The 9,655-nt window shown below is 39.9% G+C and overlaps 1 long non-coding RNA gene across 1 annotated transcript; it reads right to left on the bottom strand.

Moving 5' to 3' along the window:
* Positions 1-5,657: 5,657 nt before the first annotated feature.
* Positions 5,658-8,417, bottom strand: LOC146468180 (uncharacterized). The gene is made up of 2 exons (XR_014867606.1): positions 8,294-8,417; positions 5,658-6,602 (listed from the first exon to the last, which is right to left on the bottom strand). It is a non-coding gene; the product is annotated as an uncharacterized LOC146468180 (long non-coding RNA).
* Positions 8,418-9,655: the final 1,238 nt, after the last annotated feature.

The following is a 9,655-nucleotide window of genomic DNA, read 5'->3' as shown; positions in this document are numbered from 1 at the left end:
CTCTTGGTCTTCGTCTTCCTTTCGCTTAGCTGTTTTAAAGGATAAACACAAACGCGATGTCATCCTACTTCAGTTCACGTTTTAAGTTTAAACCTGAATTCATCAGCCTTGTGAAATCCTCGTCATTGAAGTGCATCGAGCACAAGGACGAGGTCTTTCCAGGCGCGCGTCCACATCTTCCTCCGCTCCAGCATAAAATCGATCCATTTCTTTCGCCTCCTCAGTCTTTGCGGGCATTTGGTGCCAAAGAACGGAATCCTGTGCATGCTTATTCCATTCGCTTCGTCTTTGATGTTTCCACATCTCGCTGCAACACATCTTTCCGGCATTTTCGAGAAACGTGCAGAAATACCGCGACTTGTTTTCAGTGAGATCCAGAGAAAGGCTGAAGTCACGTGTTCCTGAATCTACGTCACAGCTCTTGCTAAACCGAGAGAAGACTAATGCGAATGGTGGGCCAAAATGGCGGCAAATTTGAACGTCTTATAAAATTCATAAAAAATTCGCGTTTTATGCAAATCAAAAAATTTTTTCACTGAAGTTCTTAGGGTGATGTTTAGATTCAGATAAGAAAATAAAAAAAATTCCGATATGGGCACTTTAAGTTAATTTTGAAGTCACGGGGTTTGAATCCCATTCATGATTGGTGACCTAAATGTAAGCGAAATGAAATTCATGGGTTGACGTGAGAAAACGAGATTTCAATTGATTTGAATTGCAGTTAATGCGCCGATTTTGATCTAAGTTTTGCTGAGCTCCACAATATATTTTGTAGTAGATAAGGTGAAAAGGAACTCTAACCTTGTCAAACATTGATAGGCTTTTGTTTTTAAATCCCACTGAAGTGCGCAGATTGTACATCGCTAGTCAGTTTCTTCTGGTTTTTGCGTATTTTTGAATTGGACTATTGTGGGATCGACAGTCATCGTAAAAGTAGAAGATTTTTAATTTGTTGTACTTACGGTTTTGCATTGTGGTGCAACGCCGTTTCATAGATGTTTGTCTGAGGATTTCCCTGGTGTCATGGTGCAGATTTACTCTGGGCTCTGTTGACTTCCTCTGCGCAGATTACCTAAATTAAGATAAATTCACTAAGTTCAATTCTGAAGTCATCGGGTTTTAGCCTCATTCATGGCACGGATTTTAATCTGGGTTCTGTTGACTTCCTCTGTCCAGATTACCTAAAGTAAGATAAATTCACTGAGGTAAACTCTGAATCCATTGGGTTTGAATCCCATTCATGGCTCAGATTTGCTCTGGGCTTAATTGACTCCAGCCGGGGAGATTACCTCAAGAAGCCGCAGGGTTTTATGTTTTTTTCTAGGCGCAGACTTTACTCTGGACTTAATCTGAACATCTCCTGGTTGGTGACCTAAATGTAAGCGAAATGAAATTCATGAGTTGACGTGAGACAACGAGATTTCAATTGATTTGCCGGTTGCAGTTAATGCGCCGATTTTGATCTAAGTTTTGTTGAGCTCCACAATATATTTTGTAGTAGATAAGGTGAAAAGAACCTCTAACCTAGTCAAACATTGATAGGCCTTTGGTTTTAAATCCCACTGAAGTGCGCAGATTGTACATCGCTAGTCAGTTTCTTATGGTTTTTGCGTATTTTCGAATTGGACTATTGTGGGATCGACAGTCGTTGTAAAAGTAGAAGATTTTTAATTTGTTGTACTTACGGTTTTGCATTGAGGTGCAACGCCGTTTCATAAATGTTTGTCTGAGGATTTCCCTGGCGCCATGGTGCAGATTTACTCTGGGCTCTGTTGACTTCCTTTGCGCAGATTACCTAAAGTAAGATAAATTCGCTAAGGTCAATTCTGAAGTCATTGGGTTTGAATCCCATTCATAGTGCAGATTTTACTCTTGGCTCTATTGACGCTAGCCGCGGAGATTACCTCAAGAAGCCGCTGGGTGTTAATTCTTTTCCAGCCGCTGACTTTTCTCTGGACTTAATCTGATCATCTCCTGATTGGTGACCTAAATGTAAGTAAAATGAAATTCATGAGTTGACATGAGTCAACGAGATTTCAATTGCTTTGAATTGCAGTTAATACCCAGATTTTAGTTTGTTGAGCTCAACAATGTATTTTGGAGTAGATAAGGTGAAAAGAAACTTTAACTTGAGCAAACATTGAGAAGACTTTGGGATTAAATCCTAATGAAGTGCGCAGGTTGAACATCGCTACCATTTTCTTTATATGCATGGTTTTTGCGTATTTTCGAATTGGACTGTCGCAGAATCGACACGGTCATCGTAAAGGTAGAAGATTTTTAATTTGTTGTACTTACGGTTTTACCTTGAGGTGCAACTCCGTTTCTGAAATTTTTGTCTGTGGATTTCTCTGGTGCCATGGATGTTCAGCATTGGAGCTCTCCACTCACTGTGAACTAAAAACTGAATGTATGCCATACACTGTTAGAATGAACAAAATAAAGGAACAAGGCTCACCTGACCTCAACTCTGAAGCTGTTCTTGGCAAACGATATGCATATGCTTCTATTTCCGTCACTGATTTCTTCTTCTTTAGAGCTGCTATCTTCCTCTCTTCCTTGACCTTTGATGGTTATCTATGCAGTGTGTCAATGAGCGTCGATTGCTTGACAAAAATGTGCGTTTTTCCGTAAAAATGTCTCGCCACCTCTTAGCCATTCGACTTCAGATGTGTTGATGTAATCTTGTTCAGAGATCTCTTCGGGATTCGATAATGATTGAAAGAGAAAAAATGTGCATCCTTCGAAGAATGTGAAAAAATGAAGAGCTGAAACTAAAGCGTTAGTTGTGGAAAAACAACGCAAGACGCGAGTAAAATACTCTGACAGCTTCCATTTGTGAAGGTTTTTATTGTTAGTATATTTTCATAACACTGTTATTGAATGCAAAAAAGACATGATTAAGACACAGGCAGCCCTTTTTGTATATTTTTTATTAATTTCATTGAGCCATTACAAGCGTCGTAATAACACTTTCGTGCAATTATATTCTTGATATGCGTGCGGCAAAAAGCGATGGAAGTCGTCTGAGGTGTCCAAGAAGAGGGAGGAAAAAAAGAAGACGATTCCAAACCATCGTTGTCGTCGTAAAAGATTTATCGGAGAAAAAATAATGTGTCCAAGAAGCGGCGAGGAAAAAAAAGAAGACGATTCCAAGCCATCGTTGTCGTCGAAAAAGGTTTATCGGAGAAAAAATAATGTGTCCAAGAAGCAGTGAGGAAAAAAGAGAAGAGGATTCCAAACCATCATTGTCGTCGAAAAAAGGTTTTATCAGAGAAAAAATAGCGTATTTCTTTCCTGAAAAAGAATCATTGGGTTAGCATTTTCCCTGAAATAAAATATTGCCGTTAGTATTTGTTGCTTGGTTTAGTTTAGTCTAGTTTAGTTTAGTTTAGTTAAAGTTAAATAAAGACACAAGACACAGTTTTGTTCTTGTAGATTTATTTTTAAAGTATCTAAAGTTACACCTTAAAGTATCTCCATATCGAAAAAAATCGCCGAAGGGACGCGCTCCTACATGAAAAATTTGGCGCCAAGAGAAACCGAAGAGAGCTCCTGTGTCCATAAAACGTGACACTTACGAGAGGAACTCCCCAGGGTTCCCTGGGCGTTGCGCAGAGGTGTTTAACTGCTTGTTATCGAGACCTTGTCGATACTAAGCCTTCACCCATGCTCTCGGAAGTGTGCAGCGGATCGAAAGCCGAATTCGATAGCCGAAAAAAAATATCGAGAAGCCGAATCGAAGCCAAATAGCGAAGTTAGGATCGAACTTTTTATATTTAACTTTAGAAGATAACACCAATCCTAGACTTTTGCTTTTTCTTAAGAAAACTTTACGATGTACCCGACGTTAATCAAAAGTGTACGACCAGAGAATCATGGTGCGGTTGAAGCAAAGATCCGGGATTGCTGTTATCTTCCAGTGTGATACAACTTCGTGGTTGTATCATGCGGTGAACCCACGTACCTGTTGCCAGTGGCAACCAACCTGCTTGGCTTTCACGCGTTACGACGTTGCTCCATGCTGGTGTAGGCTCGGAAGTCAAAGGTGATTCGAACGGACGCGCAATCAGCGTTGACATCTTAACCAGTCAGTGGCGAGGTCTTACCCGGAAATTGGTGCCGGCCGGCCAGTTGCACGTTTTCACAACCGTGTGATTGGAATACAACCATTTATGCTTTCGCTCGGTATGCCGCTACGTTTGGCTAAATTTATTTTTAAAATATGCTCAACCGATAAAGTTCAGGTTTTAGACGAATTGCAGTGGTTGTAGCCAACTTTCACCACTGCGAAAACGTGAAATATAGTATTATTTATATATAGCTGTCCTAACAGTTGTTGCTGGGCGTTGACTTCAATGGGGGAGCTAAAATACGGCCACGAATACAGGTGTAAAGTAATGATATTTTGCGATAAAAGTGCGAAATTGTCAAAATATAAGGTGCCCTTTATGTCTGAGAAGACATTTTACTCCGCCCTTCATGAAGCTTGTCCATTAACACCAGTTAGATCAACTCAAATTAAAATTATTGCTATCTGCTATCTTCTTTGACTACTCTTCTTCCTAATCCCAGCAACAGGTCATTTCCGCTGCCGCATGATAACTTGTCTGTGATCTGGTTTTTAGTTTATTATTTTTTATGGCCCCAGTTGCAGCCATAACCAATTTTTATTTTCTTCCATTTAACGTTAAAACAAAATTTCGGCAGTGGTAACCAATAACATCCAAGCACAAACGACTCGTTCTATGCCACATCCAGGTCCAGGTCCTTGGTTCGACGTCTTTGTTCATCACCGCTATGGCAGCTTACTCGCCTACTTATACTGACTAATCAAGATACCTATGGGGCGGCTTGAGTCTTTGTTCTTCTTTCTTCGGCCGGCCAGCACCAGTGTCAAACCACTGACCAGTAGACTGCGAAGGCTGCTCCACATGCACCACTGTGGCTCTGCCGACCAGTGCCGGCAAGCTTCGTACTTCACCAGTCTCCATAGGTTGCGAAGACTTCCTACGCCTACGATTTGTAGACGATCTAAGCTCTCTCGCCGCGAAGTGCAATGCGGGCCTTTCTTGTAGAGGAGGTTCCTCCCACAAGGCAAGATCAACAAAGAGACAAATATACTCAAGCTCGACCATCCCTAGAATCCTTCGCAACCGACTGGATCGCCGCGCAAAGCGTGACAATCCAAATTTCGCCTGCGAAGGAGACTAGTTGGCCTGAGTATCAACTCGAGGACATCTCAGTGTCAACACTGCCACAGTAAGAAAATCCTCCCAAATAACTGCCACTTTCTAATAACTATAATCTTGGACTATCTTCTCTGACTATTTGGCCGTCTATGGTCCGACCTCCATGCTTGTCCAATGATTCTGCGTCGTAGATTGGTCTCGAAGACTACCTACGATTACGATTTGTAAACGATCTAAGCTGGCGTGTGTGCGTTGTCCCATTATATCCCGGCTAACTACTGAGTCATGATTTTCCTGTCACTAGGGCTACGCTCTCAGGTTTGGTGATAACCTCTTAAACTAATTTCTCGAATTTTAGTGCCTCTTTCAGTTACATCTTACGGAAATCATGCTTCGAAAGGATCTGCTTGCGCCTTTTTACACGCCAGTGGTGCGCCTAACTTAAACTGAGGTTGTTGCCCACCAAACTTGCGAGCCTGAGTAACTATATACCTGTAACAAGAGAGACCACTAAACCTGTGAGGAGTGGCCAAATAAGGTCTCCTTACAATGGTTGAATGGCCTATAGCCTCTAGTTTTCTAGCATTGAATTAAATAAATGTCTGGTTGAACCTTACGGAAGAAAGCTTCACTTAAAATCAGCGCTCACGCTGTCAAGTGAAGTGTGTCATATCAAATTTGCTTTTGCGCAACTAAGCTGGTGATCGCCACCGAACCGATTACCACGACGTCGACGAAGGAGAAGGCGGTAAAGACAGCGATGAAGTGCTCCGAAATGCTCCGAAAAAAGTCGAATCGAATCTGAAAGAATCGAAGAGAATTTGGCCTAATTTCGACACCTGACCGAATAACCTGCAAAGGAACCCACGGGAGCGTAAGGGGAGCTTTTTGGGGGAAAAAACCCGTCCAACCCAAGGGGACCCATTAACTAATAGTTAGTACAGTTAAGGTAAGCCGAATATGAAGTCCGCTGACTTCTGGCCGAACGTGTGTGCATAAAGTGTGCTTTGTAAGGTTCATCCAGAGCAGTTATTTACCCCCCTATTCCCAACCCACAAGGAAAAGACTAACCAATGGGCTCCTGCCCATACTGAAGATGTTTTCTTTGTCTTGAGTGGTCGAGGCGAAGCTAAGAGTGGGTCAGTGCTGGCAGGAAGGCGGTAGAAACTACTGAACTGAACGGAGTCAGTTGTAAGGGTCTGATCTGACTGGGTACTTTGAAGCTCAAGGTAGGCTGTGGTTCTGTTGTTGATTTGTGTATCTGAGGCTGAACACTGCGCACTGTGGTTCAATTCTGAGGCCGTTGGGAATGCTGTGGTGGTGCTGGCTGTTTCCATTAGATTGGAGTTACTGTGTTACTGTGATCGACTGAAAGCTGATTGAGGTGAGTCATCAGGAAGTCTAGGAAAGCTAGAAATAAAAATACAAAGGATATTTAGGACGTGACACTTTCATCTGTCTTGGGTAGTTCGCCATTTCTGTAGAAGCTGAACAAGTTGATATAATCGTGAAGGAGCACAAATTGAAATAAACTTATATTTTGAAGAAAGGTTTTCGTTGGCGCTGCCGTCGTCGCCGTCTTTAAACTTAAAAGTTCCCCGTTGCCTTCAGGGAACACTTTGGCAATATTTTCAAGACATCTTTTAAAAGAGTTGTTTATTTTTCGTTCTATTTACTTTTGTAAAACAAGCACTAAGCCTTTTAAAACGCTTCTGCGATTTACAATTTTTTAAAAGTCAAACATACAGAATTTTTTCATTTTTGTTTATTTTATTTGCCATATACAACAGTTCAAGATTTTGATATTAGTTTTTCTTATTCAAATCTGGAACGCACAAAAACAAAATTTACCATTTCCTGATTTTGAGATTTTTTGTTTATTGTCGTCATGGTAATTAAATATCGATTTTATTAAAATATTAATCCTGATAAACTTTAACTCAAAACCAATAACTGGCGTAAATTCCACGTCGATTGGTGTCGGTGAATTTTACCAAATAGCCGGTTGAAAAAGCGAAGTATGGTCCCTCAAAAACAGTGTATCGAAATACCTTTAAAGAAAATGTTACAAAATTTATTCAGATAAAAAAAATTATGGCAAGCTGGCTAACTCGTTTCTCCAAAATTAAAATAATTCATTCAAAAAACTAAAATAGAAAAGGTTAAGTTTAAATATTTAATTGTTTTTTTTTTTTAAGGAATAAAGGCATGCAATTTGCACCAAACTATGATGTAGAATTTGAAAAAAAAAAAAACGCTTTTCTTGCTCAGCACCTTGCAACTCGCCCGTGGTAGAACTGACGCAAAAAATGTCAGCAGATAATACATGTACAGTTGTTGAAGTTGAAGAGGAAATTTCAATCGGATTGAAACTCTGAAAGAAAAAGCTTTTAGGAGTTTTTATGACAATTTTCAAAGGTCATGGTTCGGTGGTTACTTATTAAAGAATTTTTATGAACTTCTGCGAAGAAAGACGCTGGAATTTTCAACAACAAATGTCCAATGTAATTGCCGTTTATATTCCCTTCGCCTGCTTTTTAAGACACAAAGATGCATAAATGAAAATAAAACTTTTACTGAAGTGAGCTAGGCTTGTAACAAGAAGAAGAATATTTCATTTTGGTCGCGTCGATCCAAACTGTTATTGAATTCAACCCCCAGAAAAACTGAAGAAAAATTGCGGTAAATATTATCCACACACAATTTGTAAACTATATTGACGTCCTTTGAAAGATGAACGTCATAAACGTTCAACAGAGTAATGATTCATTTCTTATCTTGAACCTGAATTGAAATATAACGTTTGAATTTGGCCTCAACTAGATGATACATCCACAGCCATACTCTTCACCACGTGCTCGCGTTTTGTCGAACATTTTTTTAACTAAAGAAAAAATCTTGATTCTGAGTACTCTACCCTATACTCGTCTGATATTCTCGAAAGCAAAATGTATATCGTAAACGTAAAGAAAACCAATGCTCTCGAGAAATATCTCACAAGAAGCAAGTTCGCGGAACATTCGCATGATGCAAATGTGTTTTGAACTTATATGAGCGAACATCAAATGAACGATAGCAGATACTACATGTAGGAACTTTACCTTCCTTTCTTTCGAACTTTTCCTCCTCCATAATTGTCTTCAGGTTGCTCTGAACAAAACACTTCTCCATTAATACTTTTTGGTGAAGAAGGAACATTGCCTCCCGCCATTTTCCCTTGCTGAAGCGCTGAGTTGTTTGTCAAATTGTAATAAAAAGCGAGAAGTTTGAAAAACGCGCTTCGACGCATCACGTGAATCTTGATCAGCACAGTTCTCTGATTGGCTGGTCGATAGAATGGCTCGCGTTGATTCATGCAAACAAAAATGTGGCGACAATTTGTTCGTAGCATGTACATTCTCACGCTGGCCATGTATCATTAGTGTTCATTAGTATGCATTTTATCAGTGGTGTATTATTTGTGTCACTTGCATATTTAGACCTCTACGGTCGAGGATAATAAAAAACAATTGACTACGTTGTCAAAATTATCCTTTAAAAAGTTCGGTAGCTTGTGCTTGGGAGAAATTTCACTCCTTCATTTTTTTTTAGTGTTGAACACTTTCCAATCATGCAAGCAGCTTGCCGCTGAAGGTTAAATTTTGCATTTAAAAAGTACTGTACCTTTGTTCAAATGTTTGCAACACGTGCTTTTGGTTATCGCATATTGAAATTACTTTACTTTGCAACTATAAATAAAATTTTTGGCAAACGTTGAACCATACGAACAAATTCTGCATAATAGACCTATTCACAGTAAAATCCTCTATTCTCGGAAATAGGCAAACCATGACAAAATTTTTTTTTCTATAAACTGATTTGATAACCTCTCACACTTGATCACCTGAGAGATGTAAAGTGTACAGTTGCTAATAACGAAGTTACTATTTTTCAATTTTCTCAAAACGTTTATAAATTTTTCCAGCAGATTTTGTCGAGTTTTATCTACAAATTCCTGACAAAATCTTAAAGCGCGATAACCATCCGTGTAAAGGCGTATCTTTTTTTCAGGAGGTCAAACGTCTATCTGAGTTCATTTTTCTGAGGACAGTCTCATCCTTCACTGGCTGGAACTCGTCAGTTCTCCACAAACTGGGGGACAATTAACCATTCCACGAGCACGCGTTACTCTACGCGTTGGATGTGATATGATAGATATCCGAGGCGCGTATAGCGCCGAGTTAGTGTGAGGTGGATAATTCGGTGAATGTGTTTACTCGTGGTACTGCGAAGATGACTGACAAATTGGGCAGTTGATTTCTACTTTAATTAAACCGTCTCCTTTCACGGGCTAACTTGTCGAGACACGGCAGGCAAAATGAGCGAAGACGTCTTTGGCTCTCTAAGTTATTCTGAACAAAGTGGGCATTTTTATTTAGATGTTTTCATGAGATCTTCCCAAAATGTCCGAGCATCCACTGATA

This window comes from Pavona decussata, unplaced genomic scaffold, assembly GCF_977016875.1.
Source record: "Pavona decussata unplaced genomic scaffold, jaPavDecu1.1 SCAFFOLD_133, whole genome shotgun sequence".
NCBI lineage: Eukaryota > Metazoa > Cnidaria > Anthozoa > Scleractinia > Agariciidae > Pavona > Pavona decussata.
The sequence above is the reverse complement of the archived record's forward strand: the minus strand, read 5'-3'. Positions and strand labels throughout refer to the sequence as shown.